At 39.7% G+C, this 18,109-nt stretch overlaps 1 protein-coding gene across 1 annotated transcript in view; it reads left to right on the forward strand.

Annotated features, from left to right (window-relative positions):
* Nucleotides 1-11,826: 11,826 nt before the first annotated feature.
* Nucleotides 11,827-18,109, forward strand: part of LOC101849932 (protein lifeguard 2) — a gene marked incomplete in the record, with an annotated part of 33,993 nt that continues 27,710 nt past the window's right edge. Inside the window, 1 exon segment of the mRNA XM_035970062.1 lies at nucleotides 11,827-12,232.

An 18,109-nucleotide genomic window follows, 5' to 3' on the forward strand; every position in this document is an offset into this window, starting at 1 on the left:
AGAGAAGAGAGAGAGAGAGAGAGAGAGAGAGAGAGAGAGAGAGAGAGAGAGAGAAAGAAACAGAGAGAGAGAGACAGAGAGACAATTTCCTCACATAGATCCCCAGAATTGAGCTTAAAGCACCTGTACGCCAAATCTGAAGCTTCTAGCTTCAGTACTTTTTGAAAACTCCTTGCACCAAGGAGGTCGCGTATGTAAAAAAGTAGATTTTGAGAAAAACAATAAAATCCAGGGATTTTTAACAGGATTTTAATGCAATTTGCACTTTTCAAACGGCCTTTTAGGTCATTTAGAGTGTTTTTTCAACAGTGTCTTCATTGTGACCCGATAGAACAGATGTTAAAGGATGTTTTTCCCCAAAAAAATAAAAGTTGGATAGTTTGAAAAATTTTATCGATATTGACTGAGATCACCGACCAGGGTCTTCTCTTAAGCTTTGGAAAGTGCCTGCTGGACCCCACATAGAGAACGCTGTTACACCCGACCGTTTGTCATCAAATGCATGCATTCTTCTTAGACAGGGATAGCGTTGTCCACAATTTTACTAAAGTGTCATTCCTGTGATCGGGTGTGGCATGGGGGCTTGCTTGTAGAAATAGGCCTACTAATAATGCTGAAAGTGTGAGAGACCTGTTTACCTGACATTTCGCTGATCACTCTGGACAAATTATGAGAGAGAGAGAGAGAGAGAGAGAGAGAGAGAGAGAGAGAGAGAGAAAGAAAGAGAAGGGGGGGGAGGGACAGCGCACGGTTCTATAATCGTCATCATCATCATCATCCTCATCATCACCATCATCCTCATCATCATTATCATCACCATCATCATCATCATCATCATCATCATCATCATCTTCTTCATCATCATAATATGTCATTTAGTGTTAAGTGTATGACGTTCAATAACACTGTATTGGTATCCAACCGGTCAAAATACATACAATGTTGACTTTGTTATGTTTGTCCCAAACGGGAGTTCTAACGTACACTGATGATAAGAGCGCATCTGTGTCCATATTTGAATCACTTGCTCCACCAAACTGTTGACGTAAGTAGAAGGCTTTGGTACAACCGCAACGTGACAAGAAGGTCACAGACAGCTTTGGGCAGCCTTGGAAAGAATGTAGTTTGGATTCCGCGAGAAACGTCAGTGCCGCTCCTCACTGGCGCGTCCTCAATGACAGCTTTATCTGAGTGGGACGTAACGGTTTTCATTTGGAGATTCTTTTAAATTCACTGCCTCGGACAGTGCGCTTACGTGAACGTGAGCGAACGGCTTTTTCTATGTGGTCGCCCTCGGCCTGCCCTTGTTCTCTTCTTCAATGTCAAATAGATACCGTACTCGATTACTTTCCCGAAATCAACCAGCTAACCACACGCCCACGTGATCTCAAGATCAAACAAAACAAAATAAACAACAACTTCAACGTGCGAGCAGGACATGATTCAACGCTATCTACACTTTGTACACTTGATTACTCCATTTACTGAGTTTCATAGTCGACCAACCAACAGTGGGTTTTCCTGACTCGATCAGGATACCACATGGGAGTGGGTTCACCTGCACCTTCATTTCCTGTAAGGGTCTGCAAGGTCTGAGGCTCACTGCCACCTCCCTCATCAACCTCTTCCTCTGAAGTTACATCTCGTACCACTCTTCTAACATCGAGAACGTGACGAGCAATACCATCGACAGCAACATTGTTGATCAATTTTACTCCCGTAACCGTACCTCTATTCCACTTGGTCGTGCATTTGCTCTGGGGTAGTTTAACCAAACACTATCTCCAACTTCAAATATTCCTTGCCCGTCTTGAATTTCTTCCTCATCAACAACGATATGGTTTCTCCTATCATAACGGTAAACAGCTCTTTGTGGCATTGATGCTGGGTCCAAACCTGCTCTTGGTGTTAAGTTGTACCAAAACACAGCTTCTTGTGGGGACATGTTTCCTCTTTCTGCAATGGAGTTCACTGTACGGTGGTGTCTCTCAACAATCCCGCTCCCCGTGGACATACATACAGCTCTGAACAATGGTTTGATATTCCATTTTCTGAAGCATCTGCCAAAAACAGTCTGAGTGAAACACTTTGCCATTATCCATTAAGATCTCGCGCACTGGTCCTCTCTCAAACATGAGTTCTTCAACTACTTCCGTCACGAACCCTGCTGTCTCTCTCTCTCTCTCTTCAGTTGCATCCAAACTGCGAATCGCCCTGGGCTACAATATACAATTGACAGGTATGGCACTTGATGATGGTGAGTTATGTCTATGGCCAATCTTGTCCAGTCTGTAGCGACATCTATGTTGCTCGCCTCATGGACACTGGTGCAGGATCGATAGACTGATCGATATGACATTGCTCACAGGCTTGCACGACTTTTTTCACACAAGCACGGCTCGTTTCTGGTAGCACCTTCCGAGCCAAATACAAAGTACGGTCTACCCCCATATAGTGCATATCGTGCAAGTCTTTCAAATCAAGATGATAAGTAGCACACACGCGTGGTTCTGGTTCTCCCTCCTCCATTCCATACTTAACCACTCCCTTTTCACTCTTGTCAGAATGTCTGCTTTGTTCTTTTTGGTTGGAACCAAGGTTATCGACATAGCCAGACCAAACTCATTAATACGCTTTTCAATATCTCCAATCGTCCCTTAACAATCAACTCAGCTGCCCCTTTGGTGTGCACTCTCCTCTCTTCTGATACAACAGTTTTGATCCAACCAGCCTCCGTTGCTGAGTCATTGATAACTTCGATTTCAGATATGTTTAACTTGATGGCCATGTTTACACCTTTCATCACAGCCTCTGGCCCTGTAACGTTGATATGATCAAAATCTGAAGGTTTCCGAAGCCATGCAGCATCCTCTACCGCGTTGCCATTGACCTCAAGTAACACACCATATCCGATACTGCTAGCATCACACCATACGGTTCCTTTGGTTGCTTTAGGCACGTACCATTTGCCTTTGGCAGGATCCTCATTAGTGAAGCGGCTCAACGTTTTCTCCACTTCATCTTCTACAATCTCCTCAAAGTCGGTACTTGCCTTTGGCAGGATCCTCATTAGTCAAGCGGCTCAACGTTTTCTCCACTTCATCTTCGACAATCTCCTCAAAGTCGGTACTATTTGCCCTTCCCTGTATGTAGCTGCATGCTATTCTTAACCACCCAGCAACAGGGTAATGACCTGTAAGCTTTCCGCAGATCGAGAACAACTCAGGTAGACACTGCAGGGGGAATCCTGTTGGGTCTGAAAAAGATGAGATATCCTGCGGAATCAAATTTCAACTTCAAATCCAATGCAGCGCAACCATCCAATGGTTCTTGTTCTTTCGTTGGACTGCGTGGCAGAGTCTATCTTCTCATCCTTACTGAATACCATATTCAAGATCTTTGTCATGATGCGGGGTGCCGATGTAAGACCGAATCCAAGTCTTGTCAGGCAATATGTTTTACCTTTGAAATTCACTAATGAAAAGGATAACTCGGGAAAACCAAAATGAAAAGAATATCTCTGGGAAAACAACATGAAAGCAATAGCTATTCGAAAAGAAAAAATAAAGGGTAGATCTGGGAAACAAAACTGAAAAGGATAACTATGGAAAACCAAAATGGAAATATCCTTTTCCTTTTTTGTTTCCCAGATTTATCCTTTTTATTTATATGATATACTTTTCATTTTGGTTTCCAGAGTTATCCTTTTCATTTCTGTTTCACAGAGCTATCCTTAACATTGTAATTCCCCAATCTATCCTTTTCATTTTGGTTTCCCAGAGCTGTCCTTTTCTTTTCTGTTTCAAAGAGCTGTACTTTTCATTTTGTTTTTTAGGATCTATAAAGTACATTTTTTTTCCCAGAGCTATCCTTTTCATTTTGGTTTCAGATAGTTATCCTTTTCATTTTTGTATCAGAGTCTTATCCTTTTCATTTTGGTTTCAGAGAGCTATCCTTTCAACTTTATTTTCTCAGAGTTATCCTTTCATTTTGGTTAACCAGGGCTATCTTTTTCATTTTAGTTGCACAGAGCTATCCTTTTCATTTTGGTTTCATGGAGCCATCCGTTACAATTTGATTTCCCAGAGCTATCCTTTTCATTTTAGTTTTCCAACCCTATCCTTTTCATTTTGGTTTTTCTAGAGCTATCCTTTTCATTTTATTTTACCAAATCTATCTTTTTCATTTTGGTTTAAGAGAGATATCCTTTTCATTTTTGTTTCCCGGAGCTATCCTATTCATTTTAGTTTCCCAGAGCTAATCTTGTCATTTCTGTTTCAGAGAGCTACCCTTTTCATTTTGGATTTCCAGAGCTAGCCTTTTCATTTTAGTTTCCCTGAGTTATCCTTTTCATTTTGGATTTCCAGAGCTATCCTTTTTATTTTGGATTTCCAGAGCTATCCTTTTAATTTTGGTGTCATAGAGCTATCCTTTACATTTTGATTTCCCTGATCTATCTTTTCATTTTAGTTTCCCAGAGCTGTCCTTTTCTTTTCTGTTTCAAAGAGCTGTACTTTTCATTTTGCTTTTTTATGATCTATAATCTATAAAGTACATTTGGATTTCCCAGAGCTATCCTTTTCATTTTGGTTTCAGGGAGCTACCCTTTTCATTTTATTAACCACAGCAATCATTTTCATTTTAGTTTCACAGAGCTATCCTTTTCATTTTAGTTTCCCAGAGCAATCCTTTTCATTTTAGTTTCCCAACCCTATACTTTTCATTTTGGTTTCGGATAGCTATTCTTTTCATTTTGGTTTTTCTAGAGCTATCCTTTTCATTGAAGTTTATCAAATCTATCTTTTTCATTTTGGTTAATGAGGATATCCTTTTCGTTTTAGTTTCCCAGAGCTATCGTTTTCATTTTAGTTTCCGAAAGCTATCCTTTTCATTTTGGTTTCCCATACCTTATTTTACCTTTTGATTTCCCAGATCTATTCTTTGCATTTTAATTTCATAGAGCTACCCTTCTCATTTTGGTTTCCCACAGCTAACCTTTTCTATTTAGTTTCACAGAGTTATCCTTTTCATTTTGGTTTCACAGAGCTATCCTTAACATTTTTATTTCAGAGAGCTATCCTTTTCATTTTGGTTTCCCAGAGCAATCCTTTTTATCTTGTTTTCCCGGAGCTATCATTTTCATTTTTGGATTCCCAGAGCTATCCTTTTCATTCTAATTTCCCAACCTTATTCTTTTCATTTTGGTTTCAGAGAGCTATCCTTTTCTTTTTAGTTTCCCAGAGCTATCCTTTTCATTTTAGTTTCCCAGAGTTATCCTTTACATTTAGATTTCCCAGAGCTATCCTATTCATTTTGGTTTCAAAGAGCTCTCCTTTTTCTTTTAGTTTCTCAACCCTATCATTTTTATTTTGGTTTCAGATAGCTATCCTTTTTCGTTTTAGTTTCATAGAGATATCCTTTTCATTTTATTTTTTCAGAGCTATCCTTTTAATTTTTTTTCGCACAGAGTTATTTTTTACATTTTGAATTCCCAGAGCTATTCTTTTCAATTTGGTTTTAATTTTTGTTTTCCATAGCTATCCTTTACATTTTGATTTCCCATATCTATCCTTTTTATTTTGGTTTCCCAGAGCTATCCTTTTCATTTTACTTTCCCAACCCTATCATTTTCATTTTGGTTTCAGAGAGCTCTCCTTTCAATTTTCGTTTCCCATAGCTATCCTTTTCATTTTGGTTTCCAAGAACAATACTTTTCATTTTAGTATTAGAGAGCTATCTTTCTCATTTTAGTCTCCAGGAGTTATCCTTTTCATTTTGGTTTCAGCGAGCTATCATTCACATTTTGATTTCCCAGAGTTATCTTTTTCCTTTTGGTTTCAGCGAGCTATCCTTTTCCTTTTAGTTTCCCAGAGTTATCCTTTTCATTTTGATTTCATACAGTTATCCTTTACATTTTGATTTCACTGAGCTATCCTTTTCATTTTGGTTTTCAAGAGCAGTCCTTTTTCATTTTAGTTTCCCATTCCTATCCTAATCATTTCAGTTGTACAGAGCTATCCTTTTCATTTTGGTTTCCCAGAGCTATCCTTTTCATTTTGGTTTCCCAGAGCTATCTTTTTCATTTTAGTTTCCCAACCCTATCCTTTTCAATTCAGTTTCACACAGCTATCCTTTTCCTTTAAGTTTCCCGGAGTTATCCTTTTCATTTTGGTTTCCAAGAGCAATCCTTTTCATTTTAGTTTCCCAACCCTATCCTTTACATTTTAGTTTCATAGAGATATCCTTTTTATTTTAGTTTCCCCGAGCTATCCTTTTCATTTTTGCTTCCCAGAGATATTTTTTACATTTTGATTTCCCATAGCTATCCTTTTCATTTTGGTTCCCAAGAGCAATCCTTTTCATTTTAGTATCAGAGGGCTATCCTTTTCATTTTAGTTTCCAGGAGTTATCCTTTTCATTTTGGTTTCCCAGGGCAGTTCTTTTCTTTTTAGTTTCCCATTCCTATCCTTTTCAGTTTGATTTTCCAGGGCTATCCTTTACATTTTGATTCCCCAGATCTATCCTTTTCAATTTGGTTTCCAAGAGCTATCTTTTTCATTTTAGTTTCCCAACCCTATCCTTTTCACTTCTGTTGTACATAGCTATTTTTTTCCTTTAAGTTTCCCAGATTTATCGTTTTCAATTTGGTTTCATAGAGCTATCGTTTACATTTTGAATTCCCAGAGCTATCCTTTTAATTTTGGTTTTCCCATAGCTATTCTTTACATTTTGATTTCCCAGATCTATCCTTTTCATTTTGATTTCCCAGAGCTATCCTTTTCATTTTAGTTTCCTAACCCTATCATTTTCAATTTTGTTTCAGAGAGCTCTCCTTTTAATTTTCGTTTCCCATAGCTATCCTTTACATTTTGATTTCACAGAGCTATCCTTTTCATTTTGGTTTCCCAGAGCAGTCATTTTCGTTTTAGTTTCCCATTCCTATCCTTTACATTTTGATTTCCCAGATTTATCCTTTTCATTTTGGTTTCCCAGAGCTATCTTTTTCATTTTAGTTTCCCAACCCTATCCTTTTCATTTAAGCTTCCCAGATTTATCGTTTTCAATTTGGTTTCATAGAGCTATCCTTTACATTTTGAATTCCCAGAGCTATCCTTTTCATTTTTGTTTTTCCATAGCTATTCTTTACCTTTTGATTTCCCAGATCTATCCTTTTCATTTTGGTTTCCCAGAGCTATCCTTTTCATTTTACTTTCCCAACCCTATCATTTTCAATTTTGTTTCAGAGAGCTCTCCTTTTAATTTTCGTTTCCCATATAGCTATCCTTTTCCTTTTGGTTTCCAAGTGCAATCCTTTTCATTTTAGCATCAGAGAGCTATCCTTTTCATTTTAGTTTCCAGGAGTTATCCTTTTCATTTTGGTTTCATAGAGCTATTCTTTACATTTTGATTTCCCGGACCTATCTTTTTCATTTTGGTTTCAGCGAGCTATCCTATGGACCCAAGCTCTCTGGCTGGCGACAGAGATACGTCTCTTTCTTCCCGCGACACCCAAAATGGTATAAGCGGCGGATAAAAATAAAAGTAAAGTAGGAAATTATCTTAAGAGACTTAGGCTGAAAATGGTGAAATGGTACAGTGTAAATGCCCTTATCAACACTATTAGGTTATGAAAATGGTGAAATGGTACAGTGTAAATGCCCTTATCAACACTATTAGGTTATTTAAGAGGCCGGACCTCCGAGTTTAACGTCAATCTCCCAAAGCACTGAGCCAATCCGGAATTTCGTGTAAAGTGCCAAGAACGCAATGTCGTTGCCCTGCTCTCAATGAAAATTGTTTCTTGCGGATTGAGAAAGCAGACTACAATATTGGGCAGTGGCCTAGCTAATGCTCATTCACCGACCCATCTTTTTCTTACTAATTTTCCTCCATCAAAATAATTCTTTAAAAAATCAATTTCAAACTGTAATTAAGTTGCGTCTATTTATGTTGTTGAGACAGTTTATGCTTTCATAAGTCGGAAGTTTACGTTTCTTGTGTAAGTTGGGTTGAATTTGTCGTAGATCATGCACTGTCCTAATATTATTATTACTAGCCGGGTCCCCTTTCGGTGAAAGGAATTATCGGTTCATTAACATCAAAAGAAAGTAATTGACCTACTATATTAATTACACTCTACTGGAATGGAGCAATAATCTTGAGAGAAAAGTGACACATGTGTTTTCAAGTTGCCAAATATATAATAGATATATAGATTGATTCTCTATTCGGCTTTCGTGGTTGCACACTCCAGAAATTCAAAGATATAGAAACAGTGCGCACGGCTAGTGAACGGAAACCTCACTTGTTTACAGTGGCGTCTTAGAATGTGTACTTTCCCAAGATTAGAACTCTGTGTGGATGAAACAAAGAATTTTGGAAAAATCAGGGAAAACAGTTCGCGTGGATTTTTTAAAGTTGGTTCGTCCTAGCCACATGGATGCTGTGGACGCCTGCAACGTTTCAAAGGTGTGGGTTAGGTAATAAGGGCCCGGAGGAATTTGTGCACAAAGCCTCCCAAGTCCACTTTTATATAGATATATATATAGACCAGCTGGGCCCCCTTTCGATGAAAGGTATGGTCGGTGCATTAACATCAACTGAATTGGACTGCTTTAATTATTTACACTCTACTAGAATGGAGCAGTAAATCTTGGGAGAAAAGTGACACGTGCGTTTCCAATTTGCCCAATTTTATGTTTAGATTGATTCTCTATTCCGCTCTCGTGGTTGTACACTCCAGAATTTCAAAGGTGTGGAATCATGAGTGCGCACTGCACACGGCTAGTGAACGGAAACCTCACTTGTTCGCATTGGCGTCTTAGAAGACGGACTTTCCCAAGATAAAAATGAAACTAATGAAAAACTGAAAATCAAACTACAGTGACTTCAGGCTCCTCAATAAAACTGTGCACCCTATAAATGATTCTGAACTACCATTAATGTTGTCAAAGCTGTCCCCGTAGAATTATGCAAATTTAGATGGCCAAATTATGAAAAAAAGCCAAATTATGCAAAATTATGCAAGTTACTGTAACACCATTCGCGACATGTTTTGCACTTTTTCTACACAAATTTTCCTGATTTTCATGTTTTAGGTACAGAAAAATTTTTAACTGAACATATCAGTATCAGTAATTTGTTATGTATTTGGAAAGAAAACAATACAAATCAGTACGAAAAAAACAACCAAAAAAAAATTTAATCTCTGTAACTTTCAGCTGCAGATCTAAATCTAGAATCTAGACCTAGATCTATAGAGGAATGAAAAATGTAAAAGAAAAAAAAGGACATCTGGACCTCTGATGCTGACACATTACTAAAACCAAGGACACCTGTCAAGCATGAATCATCAGGAGACTTGAGAACAACAACTTTTGATGGATTGAAAAATTGAACATGGAACCCATAACAAAGATCTTCTAACAAGGGAAATAACCGACTTTTCGCTTAAATGAGACTTATATTACGGTGATTTTTTCCCTTTAGTCACATGGCGAGGCGTTAATTAATTGTTTTGTGGGAAAAAAAGGGGGGGGGGGGAACGTGAAAAACTCGGGGAATCCAAAATTATACAAAGGTTGCAGAATTACGCGAAAAAACGCGGCCGCGCCGCAGCCGCACAATCGCATAAGTCTACGGGGACAGTCAAAGTGGTTCGGAAGTTTAAGGCGGCCAAATTGATAGACATTCACCAATATAATATGTAGAGATTATGGCCTCTGCTCTTAGACATTCTACACGTCAATGTGTCATTTTAAAAAAAAAATTAAAATTGCTGACACGTAAACGTGCGCAACGGTGCATAAATTGTGAAGGGCAAAACTCCAATATCTGTTGCATATGTGCATGCCAAGTAGGCCTACTATTCTATCCCCTCCCCCACTCCAAACCTTATTTTCCCCTTCTCTTGTCCCAAATTTTAAGAAGCTATACTATAAATAATTAATTCTTATAATCATAGGAGCGTAATCCTTGCCCCTTATCATTACTTTTGTCGAGAAATGTATTCCCGGTTGCTCCACTATTGAATCCAGCTCATCTCTCATTTCCAGGGTAACTTTCTTAAAACTCTTTTGTTTTGTTTTGTTTTGTTTTTGTTGTTGTTGTTGTTGGTGGTGGTGGTGGTGGTGGTGGGTTTTTTTGTTGTTTCTTTTTTTTTGGGGGGGGATGGGGGTTGTTTCTTTACCAACGCCTCCAGTTTCGATCACTTGGCGTACTGCATAGCATTCATCCTTGAGTAGGGTATTATAGGTGAGTTTTCTTTTTTTGTGTTTTTTGTTTGTTTGTTTGTTAGGCATACTTTATAATAATGTTATATGTTATTTTACGTTGATTTTTATTTAAGATTTTTTTTACAAACCATCGATTGATTGCTTCAAACTGTTGGATCTAACAAAACGAGATAAATAATGTTAGATCTTCTATATAGATATAGACAGCAGACCGCCAGTATTATTGACAACAAGAGACACAAGCAGTACAACAAACGTTGCTAAGAGACAGATTCGAGTAGCTTCCCCAGAGATGTTATAATTACGTCATAGCTTCGCAGTTTTCTCCGGTTTTCCTGTTGATGGATTTGGATAATCCTTAGGCCTATATGCTGCATTTGAATTGACAATGACGGATTTGAGTTCCCTCTCCTGCGATTACATAAGTTGGTATTTGCTTGCGCTTTCCATTGTGTTGGATTTTAACTCTCATGATGTTGAATTAATTTTGACAATTATATTTTACTCTCTAGCTTGATAATTGATAGGGAAAAAAATATAGGCTACTTTGTTGGCAAACTAGTTCGGAGTCGCAGAACATTTTCTCGCATGAGCGGCTCTGACGCTATGGGGAAATCTGTCTTGCAGAGGCTTGTTCTATCTCCAAGAAACTAAAAATGATAAGACGTACACGGTTCACTCCTTTTTGTACAACATTGTCCAAATAGTTACATTGGTTCATTATATTTAGATATATATTTGAAATTCTTATTTAATCTGCTCAATCACAAAAAACCTGTGTGTCTTAATTTGTTTAATTATTCCCCTCACTTTTGTCACGTTGTTATAATTGTCACCAGCCTCGCCTACTACCCATATTGCGACATTCACACCAAGACCGACAACTTCAGTCTTGGATTCACCCCTGACGTCATAAGACCAAAATAATACAGCAAGCGTTGACCAATGATTTTTATTAACGGTCTCTGGTCTAGACTATTTGCTGCGAGACTTTGGTGGGCCACTAGTCGATACTGGCCAATATCGAGTACTATATCGACTAAGGGACTAAGGTTAGTGTAATTGGTCGGCTCTCTTTCTCCGAACGCTCGGGAAAATAAACTTTAACTCTATTTCTCCGAACGGATTCTGTTCTCGAGATTTGTTGATAATTTGCGAAGGGAGTGGCTCGCGCGCGCACGTCTGGGTGAATGTGTGAGTATGTGTATATATATATATACCTTAAATTTGCACTTTGGCAACCCACACTGCCAAAACGAAATTTTGTCATCGGGTGTATAATCAACTTACGTGGGCAGCATTTTTGTCTTCAAAGACTGATCTATCCTCTAGATCTAGTTTTTTTATATGTTGATTATAGGCAAAAATTGCAATGACACATTCGAGCGCTTTTTAGATTTTTTTAAAAAATCCCAAAGATTAAAAAACTTTGGTATTGAAAAAGACTAGAATCTAGATCTAGATCTAAGTCTAGATCTAGATCTAGGCCTAGGCTAAGCGAGGAAAATTATTTAATTTATCTGAACGTTGGACTATTAGGGGGTCGTTCTTAACAAGTACTGAGTACTGGTATCGATTAGCGCCTACAACAACACGACTACACGACACACGACACCGCCCATCCTCTGTTATTGTTTTGAGCGATCCCTATTCATTTTGAGTGGAATTGGGAAATAGGCCTAGATCTAGTCTTGGCCTTTGTTTGGCTGACTGCTGACTTTGGAGGGAGGCTCAGTAAACAAGTTCCGGGTACGTTCATACCCACTGCTGCTATCAACATTGTGATTGCCTTATATTTGTGCTTTCTACTTGATCTCCACGAGACATAGAATCTAGACTAGATCTAGATCTAGATAATCTAGATCTAAAATCTAGTCTAGATTCTAGATCTATTGAAATTGAAGGCCTGATCCAATTGAAATCACCGAAGTCAAGAGTCAAGCCCCAAGTGGACCCATCATACAAGTCAAGAGAAGGAATAGCCAGCAAATTGGTTGGTAGGCCTGTGAAGTCCTAAGTTTGTACACTTTGACTTTTTGGTATGATGATATTATTAGAAGGGAGTGTATACAGACCCGGTAACCGGGAACAAAGTCACGAAGTATACAGACCCGGTAGGGGAACTCTTTTGTGAATTCGGAAAGTTTCAGCGCCCTCTTGGCTCAGGGTAGATCTAGACCTAGACTAGGTTCTTCTAGATCTAGATCTATATGGCCTAGGTTTAGATAGACAGACATAAATCATTGATCTAGTTTCGAGGTTAGCCTAGATCTAGATCTAGATCTAGATCTCTAGATCTCTAGATCTCTAGATCTCTAGATCTAAATGAAGATTGCGGATGTCTTTTCGATGAACGATCGTTTTTCCTCCGTTTGTTGGACTTGGAGGAATCACAATTTGAAGAAAAGAACAGTGTCATAATTTCAATTGAGCAGTCTCTGTCTCTACTCTCTCTCTCTCTCTCTCTCTCTCTCTCTCTCTCTCTCTCTCTCTGTGTGTGTGTGTGTGTGTGTGTGTATCGCTCGCATTCTCTTTTTCTTTGTTTGTCTCTGTCATTCTTTCTCCCCACCTATCTTTTTCTCGTTCCCTCATGTTAGCTGGGGCCTGTCATATTTTGCTAGCACTTTCCCCTGCTCTCTCTCTCTCTCTCTCTCTCTCTCTCTCTCTCTCTCTCTCCTCACACACACACACACACACACACACACACACACACACACACAACCGGGTCTGGGCGCTGAAACTTTCCGACCTCACAAAAGAGTTCCCCTACCGGGTCTGTATACTTCGTGACTTTGTTCCCGGTTACCGGGTCTGTATACACTTCGTTATTAGAATGGCCACCTCTATTCTCACCCTGGGTGAGAATAGTGCAGGCGAGTCTTTTGGCTATAGATTCTCACCCGGTGCGCGTTAACCATTATAGCCTAGATCTAGGCCAACAAATTTTGCGTTCACCCTAAACCACAGAATTCTACACTGTGATTATAACAGAAAAATTGTAGAATTCTGTGCCGTGAACAAACGTTCCATTACAACTGATAGCCTACTAAAAGCGTACAATTTTGTCTGTGGGCAGTGGAGAGAGAGAGGAGTAGCGCGAGAACTTCCGGTCAAAACAAAATGGCGACCCGCGTAGTTCGGCTCGATTCGAACAGTGAAATAGCCATAGCATCTTTGAAGACAATCAAATTAGCTTACTTTTGTGCTATAACGTAATTTTTTCTTGGCTTTTATCAATTTGATCATCCACATCGATAGAAAGTATTCTGAAATGAGGAAAAACAGGTCTTGTTTCAGACCGGGTGAGAATAGCCTACGGTCGCAAGTCTCACCCGGGGTGAGAGGTAGATCGTTTTTCTATTCTCACCCCGGATGAGAATCTCAGAATAGCCACTTCCTATTAGAATCTAATCTAGAATCTAGGTCTGGATTTCTAGATCTAGATGGGTCCTACTAATTGCCGTCTGGAGCCGTCCAGAGGCCGTCCGGAGCCGTCTGGAAAGCAGCTCTCATAATGACTCATATGGACTCTTACATCTAATTGCCGTCTGGGACCTGTAGCCATTCAATTCAACCTAGATCTAGATCTGGACAGCGTGCTTCAGTCTTTTCCCCCGACCGCCCATTATAACAATAACATTCCAGTTCCGAAGACCACAGACTCAACGACAACGACTACAACAATCACACAGCATCTCTTACAGGTGCTGCATCCTGTTACATGCGAAGCACCTACAATCACAAAACCTTCGCTGTCTTTGGTTGGTAGATCTACCCCTTTTACACTTGGGTGGGGTGAGAAATGGAGGTACCTTTTCCAAGGCGGACCAAGGGTACACGGAGTAGTAGCAGTGTGTCGAAGTACGAATACGCTTTGTCCTTTTAAGTTTTTGTTTTTGACAGCCAGCTAGTGTGGGAAATCTGAAAATGTTGACACTGTGGGACCAGCTGAAAATTTCCTTGTCCATGCAGCGCTCGTCTTACATCGGCAAACTGGAGATTCACTATGCACTGAATTTTGTCAATCATATCTGCAAGCTTGTGGGGAGTCCAACTGAATTCCAGTTTGAGTATGTGGTTTGGCCTCGTTGTTCTTCCAGTTCAGTGGGATACTGCCCACCGTCCAGCGTGGTTCCACAATGTGCTTTTCTATGGCTGGCAAAAGCTTCTCACGCAAGTATGTAGAGAAGAGTGGCACTTCTTCCTGAACTTTTGAAATGATGTAATTGGACCTTTGCTCAAAATCAAATGAAATGTCAGCACCTGAGACTCCGTCTGGTCCAAAGGTATCATTCAGTATGGCGATTTGCAGGGGGTTTTTTGGTGCCAACTTTGTCCTGCAGCCGATGTCGTGCATTTTCCATGAGATGGCGAGAACATAAAAGCTGGGTTGAATTTGGAAAGCACTGTTTCAGGGCCTTTAAAATCGCCTTCTTCGTCAGATCCGACCACGGCGTCCAAGATACCACACTCTATGTCAGACAGACTTGTGCTGTCTAGCTGGCATTACAAGTGTGAGAAGAAAGCATGATAGCTTTCATAAAGTCCATCCCAATGTAAGAAGACAGGGCCTTACAGGCTCTTGAGCCTCTTGTGAAACCTTTTGTAGCAGTCTATTGTTCTTGTACACAATGCAGGTGACATAGCATTCCCCAAGGTTGAAAGTGCGATCTACTCCCATCGCTGAAGGTTCAGCTGCATCGACGGAGCAGTATCTCATGATGTCTGTTAACTGATCCTTAACATAGAGAATGAAGCCCGGGGGTTTTCCTTTTTGTATGATCAAATTCAGGCCATTCTGTACAAATGGATGGTCATTGAGCTGAGACAGAATGGCCTGAATTTGATCAGCTGAGTTTTGGCGGGGATGTCTTAATTGTCTCCACTGTGGTGCTTTGTGGCCTGTTTGAAGTTTTGAACTTGTTTGAGATCACGGGGACAGTCAAATGATGAGTCTAGAACAATGTTTGTGTATGTGACTCTTGGTTGCTGAGAAGCCACAGCTGATTTTATTTCATCAACCACCTCTTGTTGTGTGTGGATGTATTGACCAGTAGAGGCTTTGGCATTACCATGATGTGAATGCTCATTGGGGTAAATTCCAATGTATTCCATATGCTCTGTTCTCTCCATGTTTGTCATTTGGTGGTGCTTTTTCAATCCAGGTGGTTCTTTTTCTGTAATTGTTGTCACGCTTCAATGTTGCGTAGTACTTTTTGATTACATATATTTGCTCTGGTTCTGGCTGCGGATTCAAAATGGAGTTCGGATTTTTTCGATTTCGATAATATGCACCTTGATATTTTTCGATGAATCTAGGCTGTTCCTCAGAGTCTACGACAAACTCGACTTTTTTTATGGAACCTTTACCACTGTCCCAAACTCCACAATCATCAGTGAAATCACTCTGCTTTCCTCTCAAGATATTTTTCTCTATTCCTACTGAACTATAAAAAACTGATTCTCCTTCTTCCTTGTTGGAATTTTCTGCAGTGCAGGTTTTTCAGATGTAAGGAAGCCATATATGCCTCAATAATGTCCATAAAGTGGTTGTAGAGATTATCTTTGTCACCTTGTTTCTGTAGTTCACCTGTTATACTTTTGCTGTTTTCATTGTGGTCTTTATTGTGAGGATCACTGTTGGCTTTATTATCAGTATAGGTGTTGTGAATGGTGGATACGTCAGGTTCGATGAAAAACAAATCAGATTAGATAATCTCATCATCTTCATTCCCAGTCTCTGTGTATTCTAAGTTAAGGGTGGATTGCCGGATATGGGAAAGATAAGCAGATGATCTAGATCTCTGGCTGATCACTGTTGTCAACTAGCAAAGGCACAAAATGGTTTGGAAACCAGGAACTGTTTGAGTCTACATGTTCTACCTTTGTCCACATGACGAAAAAATTTTCGTTAATCTCTGTGGTTGATCTGAGGGGGTGAACTGTTGTTGTTAAGATCCGGAATACCTCATCAATCAGACAATTCAGGGGTGGGTACACAGAACCAATAGGATGTTGTATAACGGTTGAAGGCAGCAATGGTAAATGCTGACGAGTAGCCTCTTTTGTATCCCTCGGTGATGCTTTCAGCCATGGAACAAACATCTTTGAAACGAGGGTGTCTATTCATTTTCTTCGCCATGCAGAATGAGTTCGATTGTTGTTCGGGTGCGTAGTTCCATCGAGTGAGCTTCATTTCCATATAAAGCCACGGAGACTGCATTGAATAAACAGCTCCCATCACCACTCACTTGTATAGGTTTTCTTCCATTGTCTTTCCCATTAAAGGATTTTAATTTCCTGTATGCATCAGAATCCACCAACAAATCGGAATGAGGATACTTGATACATCGAGTGAGGGTGTCCAAGCTGTAATGGCGAAGTAGAATTTGTTCCATTTTAGTTTTAGCCCCAGAGCGCTGACGCTGTTTATCATCTGTCATCAGTCGCTGCAGACTGGATCTACAATAGAGAAAAGGGAGCATACACATATTATGTCATAAAAAGTATTGCTCATTTTTTACCCCCACCCCCCTGTCACCATCTCTGTCATCAACGTTCATGTTTAGCCCCAGAGCGCTGTCGCTGTTTATCATCTGTCATCAGTCACTGCAGACTGGATCTGCAACTGAGAAAAGGGAGCGTATACATATTATGTCATCAAAAATATTGCTCATTTTAAACCCCCTCCCCCCTTGTCACCATCTGTCATCAATACCCAGCCCTTCCCCCCCCCCCCCCCTCATTAATATAATCATAAGCTGTTAAAAGCTAAACGAGCAGAACATTTACAGACACACAGCAGACAGACAGAATGTATGGAACTCTTTACCATGTTTTCTTACCTGAAATCGAAATGACCCTCGAATGATGCACAATTCTTGCAAATAAAATCATGAGGCAGGTGGCCCTTGTCTATGAACTGTATTTCTGTGATGCATTCACATTCTCTGTGAAACCACTTCTCACATTTGACACAGAACACTGCATCCATTTGGCATGATTTGAAACAAGCCATTGTGTCTTGCGAGGCGTCTTTACTTGATGGGTTTAATTTTTTTTTTATTTTTAATACTTTTGGCGGGCGCATCCTTGGTGAGGAAGTTGTAAATTTTAACTTGCCGGAAAAAATTGCGTTGCATTTCGGGAAGATGTCAAATGTGAACATGCCGGCAGATCTGCCAACCTTCACGCTTTGAGCATGAGACTCACGCTTTTGCATGTCATCTCACGCTCTCACGCTAGGCCATGAAATCTCACACTTTTCACAGAGTCAGTAAGTGAAAAGTCTAAATTGCCGTTTGACGTTTTATCTACTCGTAATTCTTTTGTAAAAGCTGTGCGACTGCATTGTATTAAAGATCTTAAGCCCACTCTCGCCTCTCCTTAATGAACAATAGATGATGGTACTAACACTATACAGATGGGCTCATAATCGTAGCATATTACTACTTGTATATTAATTGAATTACCCAATGTTCACATACACTCTTCACGTTCAGACTTCACTAACGGTTAGACAGATGACCTTGTAGTGAACTCTGAATACATCAATGTATAACCACACAACCACATGAGTTTGCAATATAATTAGTAATAAGTGTCACTAGTTCTCATCATCTTTTACTACACTATTGTACACCTGTAGGCCTATGTTGTTGTAATTGTAGTTTGGTATATAATTTAACTAATAAGACCAGTAGGCTCACAATGATGACAATTTTTTATCAACTGCCGCAAAAATATGATTTTTTTCCCAAACTGGCATTGTGCCTCAGGATTATTACAGTGCACTCTGCCGTACTAATAGTATTATTTACAACATACTCAGTAGGAGACTAACGGGTGAGGGGAGTGATGAAAGGGAGGAAGGG

Source organism: Aplysia californica, unplaced genomic scaffold (assembly GCF_000002075.1).
Source record: "Aplysia californica isolate F4 #8 unplaced genomic scaffold, AplCal3.0 scaffold00215, whole genome shotgun sequence".
NCBI classification, from domain to species: domain Eukaryota; kingdom Metazoa; phylum Mollusca; class Gastropoda; order Aplysiida; family Aplysiidae; genus Aplysia; species Aplysia californica.